This window comes from Balaenoptera borealis, assembly GCF_965194805.1.
Source record: "Balaenoptera borealis genome assembly, chromosome: 16".
Classification (NCBI taxonomy): domain Eukaryota; kingdom Metazoa; phylum Chordata; class Mammalia; order Artiodactyla; family Balaenopteridae; genus Balaenoptera; species Balaenoptera borealis.
Window position 1 is genome coordinate 86,402,215 of NC_138872.1, and position 25,015 is coordinate 86,427,229.

The following is a 25,015-nucleotide window of genomic DNA, read 5'->3' on the forward strand; positions in this document are numbered from 1 at the left end:
TTCCCCTTTATTGCCTAGATCTCTGAATGTCGGAGAACCCAGGGTTCAGTTCAAACAACCTCTTCTCTTTTCTACTTACACTTTCTCCCTTAGTGATCTCATCCAATCCCGTGACTTTCAGGCCTTTATAAACCCCCATTTTTACTTCTAACCTGGACCTCTCCAGAGCACAATTCCGGCTTTGTACATCCAGCTGCCTATCCGACAACTCCACGTGGACATCTAATTGACGTCTCAAAGTGAACATGCCTGAAACTAAGCTCCTGAAATTCATCCTCCAACCTGCTGCCCTCAGTGACCCCATCTCAGTGGAGAGAAACATAATTTCTCAGGTCAAAGACTTTGAGGTCATCCTTGGCTCTGTTTTCTGTTTTTCCTTTCTTTTATGGGCACATATACGCATGCACGTGTGGGCGTAGACACACACACACACACACACACACACACACACACACACACTCACACACTCTCCATATCCAATCTGTCAGCAAACCTTGCTGGCACAACCTTTAAAATATATACAAAAATCCTACACTCCCCACCGTCTCTCCTGCTACCACTTAGTCCAGTTATCTCATTACCTTTGTTTGATCATTTAAATCACCTCCCAATTGGTCCCCCTGCTGCCATTCTCGCCCCCTTCAACTGTTCTCAACACAGCAACCAGAGTAACTTCGTTAAAATGTAAGTAGAATCTTGTCATTTCTACCTTTACTCAAAGTTCTCCAATGGTTTGCCAACTCACTGCAAATAAAAGCCAAAGTCTTTAAAATACTCCAGAAAGCCCTGTAGGATCATGTACGATCCAGTGCCTCTGACCTCATCTCTCGTATCTTGTAGCAATTACTTTTGCTGTTCCTTCCTTCTGGAAAGCCTCTCCCTCACATATTCGGTTAGTTCACTCCCTTCCTTCCTGCAGGCCTTTGCTCAAATGTCATCTTCTCAGGCAATATTTACTGAATGAATGAATGAATGAATGCTGTTCACAAAGCTGATGTGCTGACTCAGGCCACGAACTACAGGATTCTAATCCCAGTGATGGACTCACAGGCCATGGGTGAGAATCCAGACCCAAAGGAGACAGGTTTGTATAGACACCAAGTCGTCAGCCAACAGAGGGGTCTGGACCCACAATCACAGCAGTATTTTGCCACTAAGGTAAGTAGAAAACCAAACAAACAACCACAAGACTGCTTGGTGATGATAACATTACAACAAAGAGACTTAAATTATCTAGTAGAATACAGGCAAAATTAATCATCCAGTCACACTGTAGAATTGCTGCTCAAACGTGACCCAGCACTGCCGGTCTGCACACTGTCAGGACAGAAAGAGCAAGCGCTTCAACTTTGAGGCAACTTGACTTGGCTGTGATTTGTCGATGAATGTGATCAAGGTACACATCGTTTGGGTTCCATGTGGTGTGAGCGACATCCTACTCATGTGCAGAAAGGCCATTCATTAGTCTGCAATGGATTAGAACTTTTTAAAAAAGAAAACATGCTCCTTCACCACAGATAGTTTGAGAAGCACCACTATAAGGAGTGCCTTTATAACAAAATTTTGTTTTGGTGGCTCTTTAACAATTACAGCATTCAGGTCAATTGCATTTAGTGTTTTTCAGGAGATTTCACTCCAAGTTTTCTCAAAAATATACAAATATTATAATTTCTAATTCAAATGTGATACCTAAATTTTTCCCCTTTATTTAATCCTGACCTACATCACCTGTCTCATGATACAAATGTTAAAGGTATACCAATTTACCACTTTGTATTAAATTACAAATTTGCCTTGAAGAGGGTTTTTATAAAACTATTACCCAAGTCTTATACGGTATAATTAAATAAGTCAAACTAGCCCTTAGGGACCTCTTACTTTGAAATGAAATTTTAGAGCCAAAGAGTGCCTGTAACCTTTACTGAAGTCATGTCGAAAATGCTAGTTTGAATTTAACAAACTAATGAGATCTCCTTAGAAAAGGCTAGTCATACTCTCTGATGTGAATACTTGTGAATTCCCTTCCCATCAAAAGGATCAACATGGAAATGATTTTAAAACAAGATTGTGTTTTTCAAAGGGTGCTGTGAGCCTCAAAGCTGCAGCCCATGCATCGAGCACTCAGGGTTTGGATCTGGCCAGGGTGTCAGCTGGCCTTCAGGCCTCTGGAAATGTGGAAGAAAAGAAATAAGAAGCTTTTCAAAGGTGAGCCGAGGTGATCCCAATTATCAATCATTAATTTAATAAGCATCTCAGGGCTCCTTCTATGAGCCAGGCCCCATAATAAGCCCTGAAGCAACAAAACGATCAAGTCTCTGCATCCAGCCAGCTCCTAAGTATTTATCATATGCCTCATCTAAGATATCTGCTTAAAAACCAGTGACTAAATACATATATTTATTTAGCAGGAAAATTATTCAGTTTAGTTCAAACTGCGTATCTGAAGATTCTCTCAACTTATCTCCAAGAACAGCTGCCAGGATAGGGCACTGGATCAGAATTAAAGCCCAGAATTTTACTTCTACTTATGACACTGACATGCTGAATGATCTTGATAAAGTAACCTCAGATTTCTGAATTTCACCTCTTCATATTCAAATAGAAAAAGCAATTCTTCCTATCCCAAATGCGTTCTGAAGACTATTATCAGAAAAGTATGTGAAGCACTAAAGGTCTGACACAGGAGAAAAGTTTATCACTCTTACTGACATCAAAGCAGCCAAAGGGATAGGGAGATTTACTGTATACAGTAAAACCAAAAGATAGCATCATTAGTGAAGGAGTTAATGAAGTTGCCTCTTAAAGCTTTAAAATCATAACAAGTCCTACGATGTCAGTATTCAAGACTATGCTGAGTAAGCAAGGTGCTTGATGACGATGGTCCAGATCCTGTGCCCCACTTGTCCGAACTCCACCTCCTCCACCATCAAGTCCATCCTGCATATTGCTGCCAGAATAATCTTTCGGAAACTCATTTCCTTATACTACTCTCTCACTCAAAACAAAGTGGCTTCCCATTTTAAGAAATCATACCTAAATTCCACTGCATGACTCTCCAAACTTTATACAATTTGTACATATTCTTTACCAGTATTTCTAACATAGTCAATGGAGCCTCTTTGCTGTCGCATAAATATACCATGTCCAATCCGACATCATATCTGTTCAAGCTGATCAAGTTCTTCCCATCTTCTACAACTCCACAGTCCTTAGAGCGTGAACATTCAAACAGTCTTAAAGGCTCACTCAGCGGCTTGCTCCTCTATAAAGCCTTCCTTATTTCCATCTTCACTGAATTTACTTTCCTTTAAAATCCTAAAATACCAGTATAAGTGTTTATCACAAATCCTCAACTAGTTTTTACCAACTCATGTGTTAGGACTCTATCTCTTATTTTCTGGGTGCTCACTACTCTGGATAACAATGGTTAACACATAGAAGGAATGTGTTTACAGCCATGAAAACAAACAGGCTCACTGTGGAAAACAGATCAGCCCGCAAAACACGTTCACGCCCTAAATCCCTAGAACCTTTATGTTACTATACAAGGCAAAAGGGACTCTGCAGATCTAATGGGAAGATTATCCTGGATTATAATCTGGATGGGTCCAATCTAATCACATGAGCTCCTAAAGCAGAGAGGTGTAGCAGAACGGAAGTAGAACATTCCCTGGAAGGAGATTCAAGCTGCTGTCCCAGGAGAGAGGCACATGGAAAACAAGAGAAGGAATGTGGGTGGCCTCTCTCGGAGCAGAAATCAGCCCCTGGCTGAGAGCCAGCCAGGAAACGGGGTCTTCGGTCCCACAACCGCAAGGAATTGATTTCAGGGAACACCTGAATGAGCTTGGAAGCAGATTCATCCTCAGAGCATGCAGAAAGAAACATAGCTCTGCGGACACCTTGATTTTGACCTTGTGAGACTCTAAGCAGAAGAATAAGTCGAACCACGATGTACTCAGACTTCTGATCTACACAACTGTGAAATAATAAATGAGCATTGTTTCAAGTTGTTAAATGTGTGGTAATTTATTATGGCAGCAATAAGAAACTAATCTGCTCACAAATATGGCAGCGCAAGGTCAAACAAATATGGCAGCTCAAGGTCAAACACAGGCCAAAATGCAAATTCAGACAAGCTATCCAAACAGAAGCTAAATGCTGGTAAGTTGATTAAAGATAAACATGCCCACTTGAACAGAGCTAAAAGTAAAGAGCAGACAGTATTTCAGTTTTTATTAAGGAAAACTTGGAGAGATCCCCATAGTCAAACTGGGTTTTAAAATAATTGGGTCAAATATATTAGAACTATAGTATATGATAAGGCTATTTGCTCCAATTGCTTTTGAAATAAAGTGAGAAGTTTATACAAAATTTCTAAACATTCAGGCAAAATGTTTCAAAGAAAAGGCAAAACCCTTTTCTCTGACAGGATTAGGAGTACAGTCTGCAACACAAAACACAGCAAAGTTAAATAGCCTGCAGAGAGATTGTTCACACAGCTTTGTTATTATAAATCCTATACTAACGAGATAACCATCCAAAGGCTCAATGGAGCAAACAGATAACTGCACCTGATGTTCTTAACACACAAACTGGATATAGATATAGATAAATCAATGGAACCACAAAGCATTTATCTAGAAGCCCTAGAGGAACAGACAGTGAAACTATGAAACTGGTGGTCAAATCCTGACAGCGTGTAACTTACAAGGTCACTGTGTCAAATGCAGGTAGACTGTGCATGTAACCCCCACAGGCGAGCTCTAGAGAAGAGTCTGATAACTAAATAAAAATGCTAAGTATCAAGTTAACTGGCACAATGGCAAAAATATAATCAAAGGTAGTAACTTTTAATCTAATAAAAACCTTTTTAATTTTAAGTAACCATTTTTTTTCTCCAAATGCAGAATAACATGCTCAATGGAAAAAACTTGGGAAACAGAAAAACTACATGCACAAATAAAATCATCAATAATCCCAATATCTAGAGGTAGTCAATATTATTAATATTCTGTTAGATGATTTCCCAGTTTATTTATATAATATCTTTATTCAAATTTATGTGTATTAATACACTTTTTATAAAAATAGTGTCATACTTTAAGGTTTAGCATTATGGAAGGCATTTTCCACAAACTGAATTTTTAATCTCCTCATAGAATTCTACTGTATGATTCTTTTATTCAATAATAACCTCTATTTGTGGGCATACAAGTGGATTCAAAATTTTTCATCTTCTACACATACTTTAATGCACACCTCTGAGAGTAACAGAGGCAAAATAAAACAGTGGCTTCACCATTCACTATCTAAGTGATACTGGACAAGTTACTTAACTTTCTGTACCTCAATTTTTTAATCTAAAAAATGGAAATGACAACAGTTCCTACCACCTAGGGTTATGGTGAGTTAGATAAGTTAATATATGTAAAATGCTTTAAAACAGCATCTAAAACACAGCAAGTGGTAGAGAGATGTTAGCTCTTATTGTTATTATTTCCTACAATAAATTCCAAGAAGTATAATTATTGGGTAGACAGGCTCACACTTTAAGAATTCGTAATATGTATTACTAATTTTTTCCCAGAAAGGATAGTATGAAATAAATTATTCACCTAAAGAAATATATTCTCTTGCCTCATATCAAAACTATAAAAACTCAGCCCATCTTCTAGGCAAAAACAATACTCTAAGTATAAGCATAAATACCTCACCAAAACACTTTGAAATATTAATTATGCTTTGACAAAGCAAAGGCCTAAAACTATAACTTTAATTTGGCTCTTTAAATACCCTGGTAGGCTTCTGCACCAAAAAAAGTGAGGGCACTAAAACAGACTAACAAAATACAAAATGAATTACCCATTAGATTAAGAAAAAATATTTAGTCACTGGGTAAAGGTAGCACAATAACAAGAAATTTGTTTTCTGGAAAGAGCAATCTCAACTGTAGTGTCAGGTGCTAGAAAAGTGGTCTTATTTAATGATGACCTAGGAGAAGAAATGCACAAGAAATTCTCTAGATGAGCTAGGAAGAGAAAGCACTGGGTGGTAGTAAAGTTCCAGGCTAATAGATCATGCAACACAAAAAAGCTGACAGCTTTATCAGAAGAGTGGTGGGTATCAACATGGACAACTTGCAGGTAACACAGTCCAGATAATAACAACCTACTCCAGAGATGATAGGCTCTGAGCTAGGAATCATGGAGGGTGACATATTCGTGGCTCCCTAAGTTGTCCTGGGCATTTCCTATAATGAAAAGGGCTCAGTAAGTTCCTGCAGAAAGCATGTACAAGTGACGTGACAAGTATCATCAGGAAGAGTATCTGAGACACAGAACATCACTTGACTTCCTCTTCTGTTGGAACCATGATGCATTTCTGCCTCTGACACTGTACTGAATTTGCATGGGTACAATTCAAGAGGAGACGTAGGAAATAAAACAAAAGTAAGCTAAAATAATAAAGAGGGCAAAAGAGACGCACATAAAGATAGACTAAAAACGTTAGTGCTCTACAAAATGGAAGAGTAAATTGTGCATAATGGAAGTTTTTATGTAAAGATGCTTGAATTATGGGGCACTCTCATAAACCTAAAAGTTGTAATTTCCCGATCACCAGAGCAACTGCTGATATTCTTTCAGAAGCAATTGCTTAGGAATAAGTTTCTTCTAGAAATGGTTCAGACTAAAAATGTAAGTAGGCTCAATAAGAGTTTTCATACATTTATGAATGATGTATACAATACAGGTCACAGAGAAATATCAGGGCTGTTTGCTTATAACCCTAATCTTCTGAGATGACATAATCCATATGTTTGTTTTTGGCAAACATACCAAAAAACAGTGTCTGGTTCTCAACATCAGAGAGCTACTAGCAGGCTGATCTGACCCAACACAGCATTTCACAGCTCTTTGAGTACTTCTTCATGTCCCCAAATTATGGGTAATGAAGTCTGTTAAAATTAATGAATTCTTAAGAAAGTAAGCACTTTTCTTTGAATGATTTTTGTATCCATTTCTTTTAAAGTAAAACTATATAATACTGTATATATTTCAAATTGTTAACTGTCAGAAGATAACCAGAGTTTTTCACAAAAGTCTTCCACGGACTTTCCCAAATTATCGTTTATACAAACCCAACCCACAATAATTCACTTGAAAGGCCATTACACCCTAATTAATATACTTTTAGAACACTTTGCAAAAGTATTGCTACTGGTACACTAAAAAATGAATTCCTTAAGAGGTCAGGGAAGCTCTAAAAATACTTCATTCAGAAATCAGGAGAATGTTTTCATTAAAGGTTTGACAAATACGTTTGTCAAATTATTTCTTAAAATATAAAATAGCTTTTTTAAGTAAAATACTTTAAAATTCCTTATTGTACTTTCAATTATTAGCCTGTGGCAAATAATGCCAACATATAAAAGTCAGTTTTTGGTTAAAAGAATATAGAATCATCCAGGAGGATGGTTTGACATACATTGTGTGTGTGTGTGTGTGTGTGTGTGTGTGTGAGAGAGAGAGAGAGAGAGATTATTTATAGGTTCATGTATGTATAAACATTATATATATAAATAATTTACAGTATACATAATATGTACATATATAATATGTATAAGCTATATAACTTTAGTATATAGGTACATAAATATATCATATAGGTGTATATGTACATAGAGAGAGAGTTTGTATATATATCTTAAGCATTATACACACACATACCTATTTTGAAAGTGGACCAAAAAACAAGAATATATCTTTTGAGTTAAAGGGTAAGAACAGGGACTTCCCTGGTGGTCCAGTGGTTGGGAATCCATCTTCCAGGGCAGAGGACACGGGTTCGATCCCTGGTCAGGGAACTAAGATCCCACATGACGCAGGGCAACTAGGCCCTCGCGCCACAACTACTGAGCCTGCACACTCTGGGGCCCACACACCACAACTAGAGAGAAGCCTGTGTGCTGCAACGAAAGATCCTGTGTGCCGCAACTAAGACCTGACGCAGCCAAAAATAAATAATAAATAAATAAATATTTTTTTTAAGGAAAGGGTAAGAACAAAGGAGAGTTCTAAAATTTTCTTACATTTTTCCAACGTTTATCACTGAAGACTTAATACTTTAGTTCTCATCTAATGAATTACAGGTATAAAATAACAATGAGTAATGAAATAATTACATGTGCAGAAAGTCCTTCTAATTACACTACATGAATATTTCCAAAGGTCAAAAATGAAAAATTTCAGCTAAGTTTCTTATACTTAGTGAAGACTATTTTTCATTAGTTTTGTTTCAATCTTTAAAAATTGATCAAAATACTGTGATTTATAGCTTTGAGACTATACTATTGGGATTTCTTAATAATGCATTTGTAATTTAAAGTAATTGGTAATTTGGGCCTTATGCACATGGACCTGTGCTAAGCAATTCATAAGGATGCAATTTTTGCCTTCCAGAATTTTGCTGATTAGGGGTACCTCTCCTTCTGAATTAAATTTAGACACAACAAAAAAACAGTAAATTTTCTTCTTTTCCTAAAATACAGAAGTCTTTCCTCCTATGGGACTATTTCTCAGGATGGTCCCAAGAGTTAAGAGTCAGCTCTCAGTCCAAGATGTGCTCAACTTCCCAAGATCATTCAATAACACAGCAGAACGAGAAGTTGCTACACCTCTAGTTCCAGTCTCCTCCTGGCCAGTCCAGTGTGCCCCTTCTCTCACCTGCCCCCTGAACCCTCAGATATACAGAGATGTCAAGGGAACAACAGTGTTAAAGGTACCTTCCAAGCCTGATAATGTCTCATCCTGAATCTTTACATTCACTGGTGAAAATGGCCTAAGGGATTATTTTTCTTATTAGGATTAGAAATGTTTCCTTTGCTCTTATTACACATGAAATAAATGCTTCTTTGTATGTATGCAAGAAAAGAAATGTAAATAAGGTGGAACAGAGATGGCTACTTATCTAGCCCAATATCCATTCTTCCATTCCTCTTTAGTAATAACAGGCTCCTGATTTTCAGCTGGGCACAAAACACCATATCTTGTTCCACAGGCCTAACATTTAGCCAGTGAGAAAGAGTGCAAGTACTGTACAGCAACTTCCAGACACCTCCTTAACAGAAAGCTAAGCCTATACCATTTGCTCTGTTTTCCTTGGCTCTCTTCCTTCCTGCAAGCAGAAATGCATGAGAGCTGGATGAGAGCATCCATTTATGACAACGATATGCTATTCGTGGCAGAGTGGTGAGTCACATGGAGCCTGAGTCCTAATGACTGTGGACCCACCACACCAGCCCTGGACTACCTACCTCTCACAGTGTAAGAGAAAATTAACCTCTCTCTTGTTTAAGCCACATGGATTGTCTATTGAAAGCAACCAAAGGTAATCTACCTGATATGTAAATTTTCTACAAATATATTTGTGAGTTTCAACCACGTATTTGTTTCCTTGTTGCATTAGCAGAAAATACACATTAACACGTAAAAACATGACCAAGAAACAATAGAAGATTATACAACATATTCAACTTATAAAATGCAGAAATGTCAATTGTAAATCTCTTGCAGAAAAAAAATCACACTTGGTAAAAAACTCCATACAGTAAGTCTGTAAACATTTGCTCTGAAACCTATCTTGTCCTTCTTCTCTTTCCTTATTTCTAAAATACTGTTTTCTTTATATTGTACACCATAATTTCATGTTTCAGTCACATGAGTCTTAAGTCTTCATTAAGAGACATTAAACATGACAAAGATTTAAATAAAGAGATTTGCTATGTATAGGAAGACTATTTTTTAAATGTCAGTCCCAAATTGATTTATAAGATTAGCACAATTCCAAACAAAATCTCAGAATTAAGGGAAAATGTAGATGTAAATATTTACCAGCTTTCTGGATGATGTTTCTACGTTTCAAAGAAATAGAAGAAACCATAAAAGAAACAAGTTTATCTACTCAGACCATATTTTTTAAAACTGAAAATTTGCAAAGTCAACTTAAAATCCAAAAGCAAATCACAAACCTAGACAAAATATCTGTAACAAATATGACACAATATAGATAGGTTAATTTCATAGCAAGTTAATAACAATTTAAGGACATGAAAAGACAAGGAAGAAAACAAGAAATACAAATGGATAATACATATTTGAATAATTCTCCATTAATTTTTCAAAGTACACCAAAACAAGAAGCCATGTCTCAGCTATAAAATTAGTGAGATATTAAAAACAGAAACTTTATAACATTAGCAATCTAGGGTTGAAAAGCAGTGCAGTGTTTTCTTGCCGTGCAAAGCAGTACAGCTAAGAGGACGCAAAAGCAAGGGCTCTGGAGGAGAAAGGCCGCCTGGGCGTGAATCCTGGCTCTGCTTCTGCCATCTTTCTGGGCTCCAGTTTCCCCAGGGATAAAACAGGGTTATCACAGGTACCCCCCCACACAGGGTGTTTAAGAGGATTTAATGAGATAAAACATCAGAAAAACTAGGAATAAAAGGGCTCAATGTTAACTGCTATCATTTTTATTAGTATAACTATTGAAAAGCAACTTCATAATGTGTATGTAGACCCTCAAAAATGTTCCTATTCTCCAAACCAGTTACTTTATTTCTGGGAATGTACTCTAAGAAAATAATCCAAAATACAGGAAAGGTTTTTATGCACAATTATTTTAATGGCAATGCTATTTATAATTTTTAAAAGGTGAAGATAACCAAGATTTCTAAGAAGAGGTGAATATTAAATCTCATTACAATCACACAGCTCTTACAATGACATGATGCATTTTCAACAACACAGGAAAAGAAGCTTTTATTGTGATGCTAAGTGGGGAAAAAAATAGTCACAAAATTATATTTACCCCAAATCTCAACTACTCATACAAATAAGCATGGAAATCATTCAGTTTTTCACTTAATCCTCCATCTACCATGTTAATTCTTTTTTTTTAAGCAAAACATCAGAATATCAGTACCCAGTTTCAATACTGTCACAGGACATAAAAAACCAAGCACTGCATGGTCAGCAAACACAGGTGAAGTGAAAACTTCAAGCAGCCAAGACGTGACCAGTGACACCTACGGTGCAACAGAGTCTTCGGTGCAAATCGATTACACTTTGAGCATTCAGGCCCTGCTTCCTTGTGAAATTTTACACTCCTTGATACACTGGCTTCCTCTCCACCTCACACACTGCTCTTCTCTCACCTCGTGACTAGCAGCACATAGTGGTCTACAAACTTGAATTCAAGCTGCAGTTAAAAAAAAAAAAAAATCCCCAGGTCCAAACACTGCAAAAACACTGTGAGATCTACTTCTGATAAGGCTGTCTCCTGAAAACCCTGGAGGCACAAGCTGTAACTGAGCCCCCCCCCGCCCCCCAGCCTACATCAGTGGCTCTTCTCAACCATGCCTGCACCGCGGGGCCACCTGGGGAGCTGTGACAAGTGCGGGAGGTCCTGATCCTCACGTGCAGCCTGCGCTGATCTAACTCCTTCTACTCTCTAAGATTTAGACTCTACATGCTCACTCCCCAGTTGTACTGGGGGCACTCTCTACCCGTCCTGTTCCTTTTCTTACAGAAATCCTACCCAGGGCCAACGGCAGAGGACACATGCCCTGTGTGACGGTTGCTGTGGGAGCCTGCCCGCACTGTTAAATGGAGGGTCACATGGTGAGTGAAGAAGCAGGCATGATGTGGGGAAAAGAACTTGGAGACAGATCAGCTCTGCTCCTTGAGGAACCCTTGGAACACTCGGCTGACTGGCCCATAGTTTTGGATCTGTAAAACAGAGATGACAGAATAACCCCTAATATTGTGGGTTTAAGCATTTATTTAATAAACCCTTAAACAGCAATGATTATGTGCCAGGCACCCTTAAGTGCTTTACAAATCATCATTCCCATTTTTACATGTGAGGAAACTGAACACGAAAAGGTGAAGAAATGCCTTAGGTCACATCTTGGCAGAGCTGGGATTCAAACCCAAGTAGCTCTGGCTCCAGGGTCAGCCTGAGAAGCTCCCATCACTAATATTAGAAATATAGCACAATTAGGAAAGCCTGAGAATCTATCCCCAAGCATATGTGCCAGTGCTGATACCTTGGGGGTCAAGTCATTGGGCACAATTCCATTACTTAATACGACTTAATCTTACTTAATATACTGACTGCTCCTTTAGGATGGACTGTGTATGTATGTGTGCACATTATCTCACAAGCATGCACACAAACACAATGTACACACATGCACACAGACCTCATTCCTTAGGCTACCATAAAATTTTGAGTTCATCACTGCTCCTGGCCTGCTATCACTGCTACAGCTATTACTAGAACATTCGATTGACTAAAACATTTTAGATGTGTTTACTCTTTAAGAGCAAAAGAATAAACTACATGCCACATTCAATAAAAGAAAGAATCACTTCCTATAAATCTTATTTCTTCCTTTGTTCACCGAATATATACTCACTAAGTACCTACTTATAGAATCAGTTCTTACTTACAACATAATTTGGGAAACAAGCAAGTTTGGGGAAAGGCCAATGCAATACAAGGCAATTCCCATACAAAAGCTCTATGTGTTAAGATAGAAAAAGTACAGAATGCTTCAGAGAATTAAGAAAGGATTCTTGGAATTAGATATCTAAGTTGCAATCTCAAGAATGATAATGTCAGAGGGGCAAGAGCAATGATTAGTTCAATTTGGGGTACACTAAGTTTGAAAGTCTGATGGACAGGGAAGGCAACAGCCAGTTAAGCTCAGAAAAAAGTATGGCCAGAAAAAAAATATTTGGAGAACACCAGCTTATGGATGATAATTCAAGTTATGGAACTATGTGACATTGCTAAGGAGGAGTGTGCAGAATTAGAAAAGACAAAGACCATGGACAATACTCCAATAATCACCATCATTTTATGCCTGAAAAAGTAAATCAGACAAGACAGGGATAGCCTTAAAGGGAAGCAGAAAAGTAGGAACTTATGATATCAAAAAAAGGGAAGAAAGAATTTCAAGAAGTGTCAAATGCCACCAGAAATTAAGTGAGATTAGTACTGAGACAGTCTGCTCGTTTAAGCAATAGGGGAGCCATGAGTAACCCTGCGAAATGCTTACTGCAGGAGAACTACTAGGTGAATGCAAGAATGAAATAGGTTGAGAATTAAGTGACAGCAGGTCCAGATATGGCTGTTTAAGACAAGGGGAGATTAAAGCATATCTAAATGCTAATTGGAGGACATCAGCCCTGTAGGAGAAATAGAACATACGGGAGAAAGGGAGAGATCATCTATTCAATAAAACATTCAGCAAATATTTATTAAGCACTTACTGTGTATTAGGCTTTGTTCCAGACTCAATGATACAAGAAAGACAGGAGAAAGTCTCTGCATTAATCAAGGTGACAAGATATTAGCAAGTTAAATAGTAATAATAAAGGGACTGCTAAACATTTCAAAATAACTAGCATTGGACCAGTCTTCTTGGAGTAAAAAAAACTAGAAAACAAAACAAAATACGAGAAATGACTGTTTTCTGTTGCAGACTATGATGCCCCAGAAAAAGGAAACAAATGAAGTGAGCCCTATAGTCACCTTAGGTTTCTTCCTGGAGACATTTATTGGACTACGTTATGGCGGATGGGAGCCCAAGAAGCTGGTCTTGTCAGCTGAGGAGACAGAGGTGAGAGGAGTCTGTGGAGCAGAACACTAAGAAGGAGGAGATTTACAGAGAAAGAAAAGTCCAGAAATCTGCCTACGATCCCCCTGACTCCATGTCTGAATACTAAACTGTGCATGTGTAGGGCGAGGTTAGAAGAGACAAGGCAAAAAACAAAAACGGGGGAGGAGTAAGCTGGACACCACTGGAGTGCACACAGGGTCGGACGACATCAGAGTCCCACTGGAACCTCCCTTAAACACCAGAGGCATTAAGTAGAGACCTCTGAAGACCATGAACTAGAATTAGGTCTAAAACACTGCTATAGTACAGACCACTGTTCACCCACCAATCAAAACTCAAAAGCCAGACTTGAAGAGGTCAAGTTGACACACGTGTAATTTAGCTTGCCACCAGAAATACATAAATGCTTTTAAAGGAAAATGTAATTAACCAGAAAAATCAAACAGTATAAACAGATGCAGCAATGACAGAGAGGATGAAATTAATAGACAAGGACTTCAAATGAGGATTTAAAGGAAAACAAACATAATTAATTTATATGAAAATATTGGGGAAAAGAGTTGAAAAATACAACACCTGAAATGAAAAAGTGACTGAATGCGCTTAAAAGCACATAAACCTAGGAGAAGAAAAGAACAGTAGATTTGAAGACAGGGCATTAAAAACTGTACAGACTGAAGCACGGGGAGAAAAAGAGCCTGAATGAAAGACATAGTCACAGTAATCAAGCAATATGCTCTACCTGTCATTGGAGTCCTGGAAGAAGGTGAAGTATTTAAATTTGGGAAATTAAAAACATAAATCCACATATCCAAAATGCCTATAAACCCCAAACAGAATAAAAACCAAGAAAACACACCAAGGCATTAATAATTATATTTCTGAAAACTAGTGACAGATAAACTCTTACAAAGCAGCCAGAAGAAAAAAAGAGAAAATAGATAAGAGATATTACTGACTTTTCATAAGAGACAACACAAGTCAGAGACAATGGAAGAAAATCCTTCTCTTTCAGAAAAATAAGGAAAGAAAGAAAACCATGACCTTGGGATTCTAAATCCAATGAAAATGTCATTCAAAAATAGAACCAAAAAAATGTTGAGATAATTTGATTTCAAAAGACCTGAACTGCAAGAAAAGCTAAAAGAAGTTCTTCAGGTAAAAGAAAAATGTTATAAAATAAAAGCTTGGAACTACAAAAAGGAATAAAAAGCACTGTAAATGGTAAATATGGATAAATTTAAATTGAATTTTTCTTATTCTTTCAATTTCTTTAAACAGACAGAGTTAAAAGCAAAAATAAAAAATAATTGCAGAGCTTATACATATGTAAAAAATACGTGATGGTAATAGCATAAAGGGCAGGAAGGGGGAAATAAAAGTATACTGCTTTGGTTTATTATCTTTTACATGAAGGGATATAATATTTAAAGATAGACAATAAATTAAATATGTGTACTGTAAACCCTAGATTAACCAGTAAAAATTAAAGAGCATTAGTTAATAAGGCAAAAGAGAACAGGTAATACTTTAAAATTCTGAAACCAAAGGAAGGTAAGCAAAAAGGAAAATTTCTACTTTATTTTTTTCAACTACGTATAACCTGTGCTTTTTAAAGAAAATTATTCTAATGGTCAAAGGTCTTACCATATAGAAAAAGAGCCAAATTAAACATCTAGAGGTGTATCACCCCTTGAAATGTTATATATTTTACTTGTTTATTTATTTACTTATATTATTATGTGAGGCATATAAGAGGTGCTCAATTAATACTAGTTGAACAAATAAATCAAATTCTTATAAATGGTGGTTCATGCCCTAAATATCTACTCCCCATTAATTTATTTTTTAAAGCAGTACAATACATTTTCCAAACAAAATCATATGTGGAACTACAACCTATATAATAAATAAAAGAAGAGGGACTTCGTTAGAAGTTGGAAGAAGGCCTGGGGGCACCTGAGGTCCCTGTCACTTATCTTCCCTATCACCCATGGCAACCCCAAATACATCTCTGTGAAACAAAACTGGCCCATGAAGCACAGTCCAAAAACTTCTGTTTTACATCATTTTACTGACAACTACGAAATAGCCGGGTTTTAAGAAAGTACTATTGAGATATGTCATATACCATAAATTTTAGCTGTTTAAAGGGTACAATTTAATGGATTTTAGTAAATTCTCTGAGTTGTATCACTATCACAATGCAATTTTAGGATATTTCATCACCTCAAAAGAAACTTCAATTCTATTAACAATTAATTCCCATTCCCCACCTCACTCCCACCCCTAGGCAACTAGCATCTTTCTCTCTATATAGATTTGCCTGTTCTGGACCTTTTATATAGATGGAATCAAACAATATGTGGTCTTTGTGTCTATTTTCTACACATAGTATAAAGTTTTCAAGGTTCTTCCATGTTATAAAATGTACCAGTATTTCATTCCTTATTATTGCTGAGTAATATTCAACAGTATGGATATACCACATTTTATTTACCAATTCATCAGTGGATGGACATTAGGATTGATTCCACTTTCAAGCCATTATGAATAACGCTGCTAGGAACATCTGTGCACAGATTTTTGAATGGATGTATACTTTCATTTTTCTTGGGTACACATCTAGGAGTACAATTGCTGGGTTATACGCTAATTGTATCTTTGACATTTTGAAGAACTGTCAAACTGTTTTCCAAAGTGACATTCCCACAAGCAATGCATGAGAGATTGTTTTTCTTTTGTTTCCTTTGCTTTCAGAAACTACTGCCTAACCCAAGGTCTCAAGATTTACTCCTATGTTTTCTTCTAAGAGTTTTATAGCTATAAGAAAAATATTGAATTATTTTTTGTACAGGTGTGAGGTAGGGATCTGAACATTCTTTACACATGTGTATACAGCTGTCTCAGCACAATTTCCTGAAAAGACTATTTTTTCCTCCATTTAATTGTCTTAGAACTTTGGTTAAAAATCAGTTGGCTAGGGCTTCCCTGGTGGCGCAGTGGTTAAGAATCCATCTGCCAATGCAGGAGACACGGGTTCAAGCCCTGGTCCGGTAAGATCACACATGCCGCGGAGCAACTAAGCCCGTGCGCCGCAACTACTGAGCCTGTGCTCTAGAGCCTTTGAGCTACAGCTACTGAAGCCTGTGCACCTAGAGCCCATGCTCTGCAACAAGAGACACCACTGCAATGAGAAGCCTGCACACCGCAATGAAGAGTAGCCCCTGCTCGCCGCAACTAGAGAAAGCCCGCACACAGCAACGAAGACCCAACGCAGCCAAAAATAAATAAATAAACAAATAAATAAATTTATTTTTTAAAAAATAAATTGACTATAAATGTAAAGGTTTATTTCTAGACTTTCAACTCTATTCCATTGATCTACATGTCTTTCTTTATGCCAATCCCACACTGTCTTGATCACTGTAGCTTTGCAGTGTTTGAAACTGGGAAGTGCAAATCCTCCAACTTTTTTTTTTTCAATATTATTTGGTTATTCTGGATCCCTTGTATTTCTATGTGATTTTAGGATCAGCCTGTGAATTCTGCAACACTGACAGAAAGATTCAGCTGGAATTTTGATATGAATGTGTTTAATCTGTAGATCAATTTGGGAAATAATGTCACTTTAATAATATTAAGTCTTCTGATCTATAAACATGTCATGCCTTTCCATTTATTTAGATGTTCTTTAATTGCTTTTTAACAATGCTTTATAATTTTCAGTGTACTAGTCTTACACTTCTTTATATTTATTCTTAAGTACTTCACTCTTTATTGCTATCATAAATGTAATTGTTTTCTTAACTTCATTTGTGGATTATTCACTGCTGTATACTGTGTTTGACAAGATTGAATCATCACTGGCTGAAAATGAATGTACTGAAATATTATGAATACCATAGGCCAAATAATCCAATTTTTCCAAATACAATTGCTGCAATTCCTGAATCTTAATTAACATTTTCTTACTCCCTGTTTTTCCCTAGAGCTGATAAATTCTTCAGAACCTTGTAATTATGTATAATTTAAATATTTTATGTTAATATTCACTTGCCATTTGCAGAGGACAAGATTGCGGCAAGCATGCCACTATCTCCATGTAATTTTAATGAAAAGAAATCCAAAACATTGGATGATACAATTATCTAGTCCACTGTACTGAACATAATACATAATACTAATGATAGTATCATCTATTTAGGTAATTCCAATTCTAAGAAGAACAAAATATTTCACAAACATTAGTTCATGAATCCCTACAATACTGCAATGATTTGGTAGAATCAGGATTAACATCTTCATCTCAGCTTTATAGCCTAGAAAAGTGTGTTATAGAACAAATAAACAATTTGTTCAAGGCCTCTCAGAAAATCAGAAGCTGGAGCTGATTTCTATTAAAAAGCCCCTTCATTTGTCAAAAAATATAGGTGTATGCTCATGCAACATATGCTGTCCTGAAAATGCATGTGAGTCCAAATTTTGTATATATAATCAGGATTTAAATGTATTAAAGATACTATTAAAATAAATCATCTTATGAAACATTTTGTTAAAAAAATTTATTAAAACAATGAATGTTAAAATTCTGAAGCAGCAATCTCCAATTAATGATCCTTGTGTACACCTGAATTTTCATTTCATAGTTTTGTTTTAATGGCAGTGACTAAACCATAATTTTAACATTAATTGGTTAATTCATAGTAACCAAATGACAATGAGCTTATGCATAAATGGAATTTTTACTAAAGGTTTTTCTATCACTAGAAATCCAACTATATAAAAACATATAAAGTTATAAAGAAAAAACATCTCTGGCCTGGGAGGGCAAAACAACAAGCAAGAATAAGGATAAGTTAAAATGGTTACAGAATACTTGAAATTTCCAAAAGTCTGTAAATCAAAAGGAAATCATAATATGAACCTTAGAGAACATCAAAAGTAAGAAGTATTTCTCAAACACAGCCTCCCATTACTTTTGAGAACTTGTAGATAGTTTATAATTGCAAAAAGTCAAATGACTGTTCTACTTCAACAAAAATAAAAGGAAGATTATGATAATTATGGACCAGTAGTATTTACTTCAGTAACTAGGAAGATTAGAGAACACATTAATAAATAAATCATTTTATAATCAGCTAGAAAAGTACACATACTGGATCAACTGAAATGGTTAAGAAAAAACAAATTACTCCAGAACAATTTGCATTAATACTTCATCTACTTAGAATTCTGTTACATGAATACATCACGTTTCCAGAATACATCCAAGAACACAAAATAAACAAAAACATGTTTCTAGGTTACCAAAATAGATGCCAAAAAATCCACACATTTAAAGCATTTTATGCACAGGCCAGTCCCTTAGGCTGTCACTCAGGATTTAATTGTTATAATTTCAAACAATCAGGTTCTTCCCCCTGACTCCCTAGCTTATAGAAAATTGCAAACAGCAAATTAGAGAAAGGGAAAGGAAGAAAAAGTGACAACAGCTAAACTCCAAGCAAGTGATTGAAGTAATCTTCTCTAGGGAATCTAATCAGTCCAACAGGAATTCTCTAAAGATACTAATGTCAAAGGTGACCCAAAAAGAGCTCAAGTAGATCACCCTGCAATGAAACTTCAAGTTAAGATGTCCCACCCACATGCTTAGCACTTTCAATCAACTTTTTTAGCCTGCTATTTGGCATTATAAACACATATATAGGATTAACAGTCATCTAAGGAAAGACTTGAACAGAGAAGTTAGAAATCAAAACAATCATTAAAAAAAGAAAAGCAACTTTTGGAAAGTAAAGGCTATGGAGAAAGAAGAAAACGTCTTTAAAAATCTATCATTAAAATTCTCAGAGATATGAAAAAAATATTGCATCTAACCAATAAGAACAGGATGCTATAAAAAGGAAAAGAACAAAAAAAGAACTCTTAAAAATTAACAGCATGATAGCAGGAAAAAAGGAAGAGCTGGAGAATGAAGTTAAAGAAATCTCCCAGAAAGTAGAGCAAAAAGTCAAAGAAATGCAAAATTAAAGAAAAGAAATAGAGGGCCAGTCCAGGAGGTGCAGCATCCAAATAACAGGAATCCCAGAAAGAAAGAACAGGAAAGAAAAAAAATGGAGAGAAAATCATTAATGAAATTTTTCAAGAAAACTCAGAACTGATTCCACCTAGGTATATCATTGTGAAATCTCAATTCATTGGGGGAAAAGAGAAGTTCTTACAAATAGCCTACGAAAAACCACAGGATCACATCAAAAGAATTAAGAAACCGAATGGCTTTTAACTTCTCAACAGTAACAATGGAAGCGGGAAGACAATGGAGCAACACTTTCATGCTACTGACAAAAATTATTTCCAACTGAGAATTCTCTATCCTTCGATCTAAGAATGAGGGTAGAATAGCGACGTTTTTAAGATATATAAGATCTCAAAAAAGTCATCTCCCATGCAGCTTTATCTCAAAAAACACTGGAGGATATGTTCCACCAAAAGAAAGTAATCTAAAGAAGAGGGAAATGTGGGATTCAGGAAGCACAAGATCTAGCACAGAGAAGAAGCAAACGGAAACATCAAAACACAGTGAAGAATGATCACTGGATCAGAACCGTGAGACAAATACACAGAGAATTAATCCAATTTCAGCAACGTGACTAATGCGATAGACATGCTGAGGGCTATCACCACAAACCCCACTCCCTCCCCACCCCCACCCCCCCCTTTTTTTAACTACCTTTTCAACCTGAATACAAAATGCCCAGGTGAGCCAGACCCAGACTCTTATCTGTACTTTGGCTCATCCTAACCACATGTTAATGAAGTTCCTACTCAATTTCCCACCAACTCCCAATCCCACCTTGAAGCCTTTATCCACTGAGGACTTTCTTTTCACCCTATGATGGCTACTTTCATCTACTCTGGAGAGCCGTGGTGGCCATAGTGAACTTAGAAACAGAAAATAGAGAAGCACGCATCCTCTCTTACCATATTTCTGCCAGGCATCTGACACATGACTCGCACATCAGCCCTGCCAATTTTTCTGATTATGGTAAACCTTATGTTTCCCAGAACTCGTTCATGACCTTGAGCATTAACTTCCCCAGAAGGGGCTCTGTAAACTCCCAGGAAAAATGAAGCGCAGCTATGACCCAGAGACTCAGTTCAGTTTCTCTAATTATGGAGACCACAGCGGCAACATTGCCTTTCCCTTACACAGCTGGATGTACAAAAGTTACTCAATTTTTCAAAACAACAATAAATTGTTTTACGCAAAATAACAATATGGTGGTTAACCTGTAAAGAAGAGCAAGGAAACAGCTTGGGTTTACTTCTGGGTGTGAGGGAAAGGGAAACAACAGGGAATGAGTCCACAGGGGGCTTCTAAGACATTGACAATCTTATTTGCTTAAACTGGAAGTTGATTACTTAGGTGTTCATTTTACTATTACTCTTTAAACTATAATACACATTTTACACGTGCTTCCTCATATAGTATACGTCTTACACAAAAAAAAAGAAAGTAAAAATAGAAAAAAAGGCTAAGACATTAAAGAATAATTGGTTAATAAACCCCATTTTAACAAAGCAAGTTAGTGCTTTATTAAAATGACTGAAAAGCTATGATGACTGGAAAGCTAGAGCACTTTCATAAAAAGGTGCAATGATGTCTGTAGCAGAGAGTTACAAAAAGTGATAAATATCTATCAAAAAAATGAAAAACAAAATGTAAAAAAGAGTAGGTAGCTTGACAAGGCATTTATCCAAGTTAATGTTGTATATATGACTGTTGAATTAAATCAAGGCCTAAGATAAATTTGAAAAGATGTCCATCTTAAAGAACCAATTTAGTGCTGCACTGGGTACAATTTCAGCAATTCAGAAAACCAGGTTTTCCAAAATAATTGCAGAGGCATCATCGTAACCAGGAACTGTAGAAATGGAACACTTGACTAAATTTTACTTATTTTATGGTGTGACACGCAACATCAGATTTTAAAAAACAAAGTACAGAACACCTGCATTTTAATTAAACTTTGAATTTCCACATATTTTTAATTAACCAATAAGAGTTGGCTCCAGATCAATGGTATTCATTCCCCAATTGATCTCGACCTGCCCTTATGGCCACCGGGTCCCCTGATATGCCCTGGAAGCAGGATAAGAAGTGCCCTTCAGAGGAGCCCAAAAGAGAGGTCTGGGTTGGAGATAACCATTGTGGAAGCTGCCAGCACACAAACAAGTGACAGCTGAGGTCTTGGCTGTGGCTCAGGTTATCAAGAGCATGTAAAGTAAACAAAAGATAATGCGTACAGGAGAAATTCCAGTACTGAGCAGGCAGATAGATGAAGAGGCAGGTAAAAGACTGAGCCACCGAGTCAGTGATACTGGAGGAAAACAAGGTAAGAGGAAGGTTTCAGAAGCAACAGAGGAGAGAAGCTCAAGAAAGGAAGGAGTAATCGGTAATGGTAATCAGCAGGAAAGTAAATGTTTTCCTCACACTGTGCTATGCAGTACGTCAAGCACACAACATATTACTTCACTTAATTCTCCCAACGATGCAATGAAATGGGTACTATCATCACCCCACGTTCTAGACTGAAGAGACTCAGGGAGGTTAAGTAATGAGCTCAAATCTAGAAAGCTGGTAAATAAGGAAGCCGACCCTAACACCAAACTCCACATATGTTTTCAGCTCTTGCAAAATCTAAAAAGAGACATAAATTCAAACTATAAGTGCACGTTCATATACAGTCTGCAGAGTATAAACTATTATTCACAAAAGCTGACGTTTTTCAAGGCCGGCCACAAGTATTTTCACCCCCAAACCTCACACAGACAAGAAACAAGGCTTAATTTTACAAATCAGTTCAAAACAAGTTTCAAGAATAATGACTTAAAAATTCAAATTAAATGTAGGCCAGTTTAGCCTCAGGGTTTCAAATGACCAACTTTCAGAGAGCTGGTTCCTTTAAATCAATTATGATCGATATAAACCAGATGGCTGGACTGTCAAACTGGATAGAGCTGTCTGCATGATAAGGTCACTGCATCTGTCACTGGGAGACTTTGGAAAAAGTGTCACATCCAGAAACTCAAAAACCTCACAGCCCATATATCTGAGAAAAGTCCATCAGGGATTAAGATGTGCAGTGAGGGGATTAGATGAGGTTACAGCGTTTGACAGTGTTTGTCTGTCAAATTATTGTTTGCATTTTTATTTGGGGAGTAAAGAAAGGAAACAAAATCAAAAGCTCTCCACAGCCTAAATAGCATCTAAGGGGTTTATCAAGGTATGCGATTTTATTCCTTCATCTTTAAGCCACTTTTTACTCCATCTTACTACAAACAATATAATCTTAACAGGTGCCACACTGTGTCTGATATCAGGAAGGGTATTACCATAATTAAACGTTATTTCTGTGAGGATATGTGTGTTACAGGTTGAGACAAGATCATATGTAGTATTATTATATTGCAATTTGCAAAATCATCTCACTCCTGCTGCTTCAGAAACTCTCTCTGGAATAGCAATGACTGGAAAGCTTCAGCACTTTCATAATAAAGGTGCAATGATGTCTGTAGCAGAGGGTCACAAATAGAGTGTTAAACATCGTCTATCAGAAAATAACATGTAAAGAAGAGTAGGTAGCTTGACGTTTCCCACAAATACTGTATTTTTTCACACAGATCTATAGCCCCAGTCCCCTTGTGTTCGTTTCTATTTCACAATTTCCGCCCTAGGGATGCCTATCTTCGGGGCAAAACAATCTAAAAAATAAAAGAGTAACCACTGCGCTCATGTAGAGGTAACGTGCTTACAGGAGCATTATTCAGGATCTCTCTTTTAAGTCATAGATTAAAATAAAGCCTCAAGAATAAGCGCTGTCTTGTCTGTTAATAAACATTCTTATCTAGAATGATCTCAACTCTCACATATTTGTTGTGGACATTTTTCACTGGAAAAATGGCATGACGAACACCAATAATTATTTAATTATTCCATGCTGAGAACATAAAGGACAGAACTACGAATACGGGTACTCAGATCGCTTGGCTGCTTCACACCCGCAGTTAGATCAGGTGACCTCTGAAGAGGAGCCTGGTCAGGCACTACTGAGCTAACTGTGAGAGGAAAAGGATTTTTATCTTCCAGCCTGTAGAAGAAATCAGCCACATTTAGCTTGGATCTGTATACCTTCACTACACGAAATGAATTAACCAACGGGCCACTCTTTATGCTCTCAGAATGTAACAAATGAAACGGAATCGAAAAGCAAAATATTTGAAGCACAGATATTCTTCGCAAAACAGAGAAATTCAACATGTGAAAATTCACTGTTTTGAAATTTATTGAGCATAAACCAATGTATTATACTTGACCTGAATCCTCACTATTTTAAATTTTCACCTTCACCATGCAACCTATATCCAATTAACTCATTCATTAATGTAAAACAGTATTATTTTCCATATATATTATAATTAGGAAGCAAAACAAGATAAAGTAGGTAAGACAGCTTCCTTCTATAATGCTGAAAATATAATGTTAAAAATAGGACTTGATACTCTGACAAGTTATAGAAACTTTTAAAAAGTATGTATGTATAAGTGTCGGTTTGAAAAAAGATAGAACAGCTTTATTTGGAATTCCCATAAATAAACTGTGGGGATTACAAACACAGCTACAACCATGAAAACAGTAACAGCAGCAGCTAAAATATACAGCACATGACTGCATACCAGACATTATCTTTGAAGCTCCAGAAATGCTAACTTGTTTGTTCCTGCAGCAGCCCTGTGAGATACGTACCATATCACCCCCACTTTAGTGACGAGGAAGCAGGTCTAACACAGGTTGAAGTCATGCAGCTACTTACTCTGTGCTAGAGCAGGAATTGAAAACCAAGCCGTGTGACTCCAGAGTCCAAGCTCTTAACCACTATGTTATACTGTCTCTATTCCTTGGGAAAAGTTTATCAATAAGTTTATTTTACAGTTGAGATCCTATTTGATCTTCACAGCAACAGTCCACTGAGAAAATATGATAAGTATGTTCTAATTGTGTAGAAAAATTTCCTGGAATGTATGAATTGAAATTTTGAGAAGTATAGCTTACTACATCCACACTAGAAGAAGATGTTAACTCGAGAGACAGTGGTCTGTTACTTCCTTGGCTTCAGTATGTAAAAGAGCCTCCAGGCACTGAGAACAGAAGGTGCCAAGGCACACGTTTGTGGTAGGACACAGCCCACTGCGGAGACCAAGGTGGTGCACGGCAGGGGAAGGCAGTGGAGGGAGCCAGAGCGAAAGAGGGATGCAGGAACCAGACGA

The 25,015-nt window shown here is 36.9% G+C and overlaps 1 protein-coding gene and 1 long non-coding RNA gene across 10 annotated transcripts in view; one reads left to right on the top strand and one right to left on the bottom strand.

The window, feature by feature from the left end:
* SDK1 (sidekick cell adhesion molecule 1) overlaps nt 1-25,015 on the bottom strand; it is an 829,158-nt gene that overhangs the window by 612,834 nt on the left and 191,309 nt on the right. The window lies entirely within an intron of this gene.
* On the top strand, nt 460-24,270 carry LOC309613387. The gene is made up of 2 exons (XR_014235697.1): nt 460-21,339; nt 23,249-24,270. It is a non-coding gene; the product is annotated as an uncharacterized lncRNA (long non-coding RNA).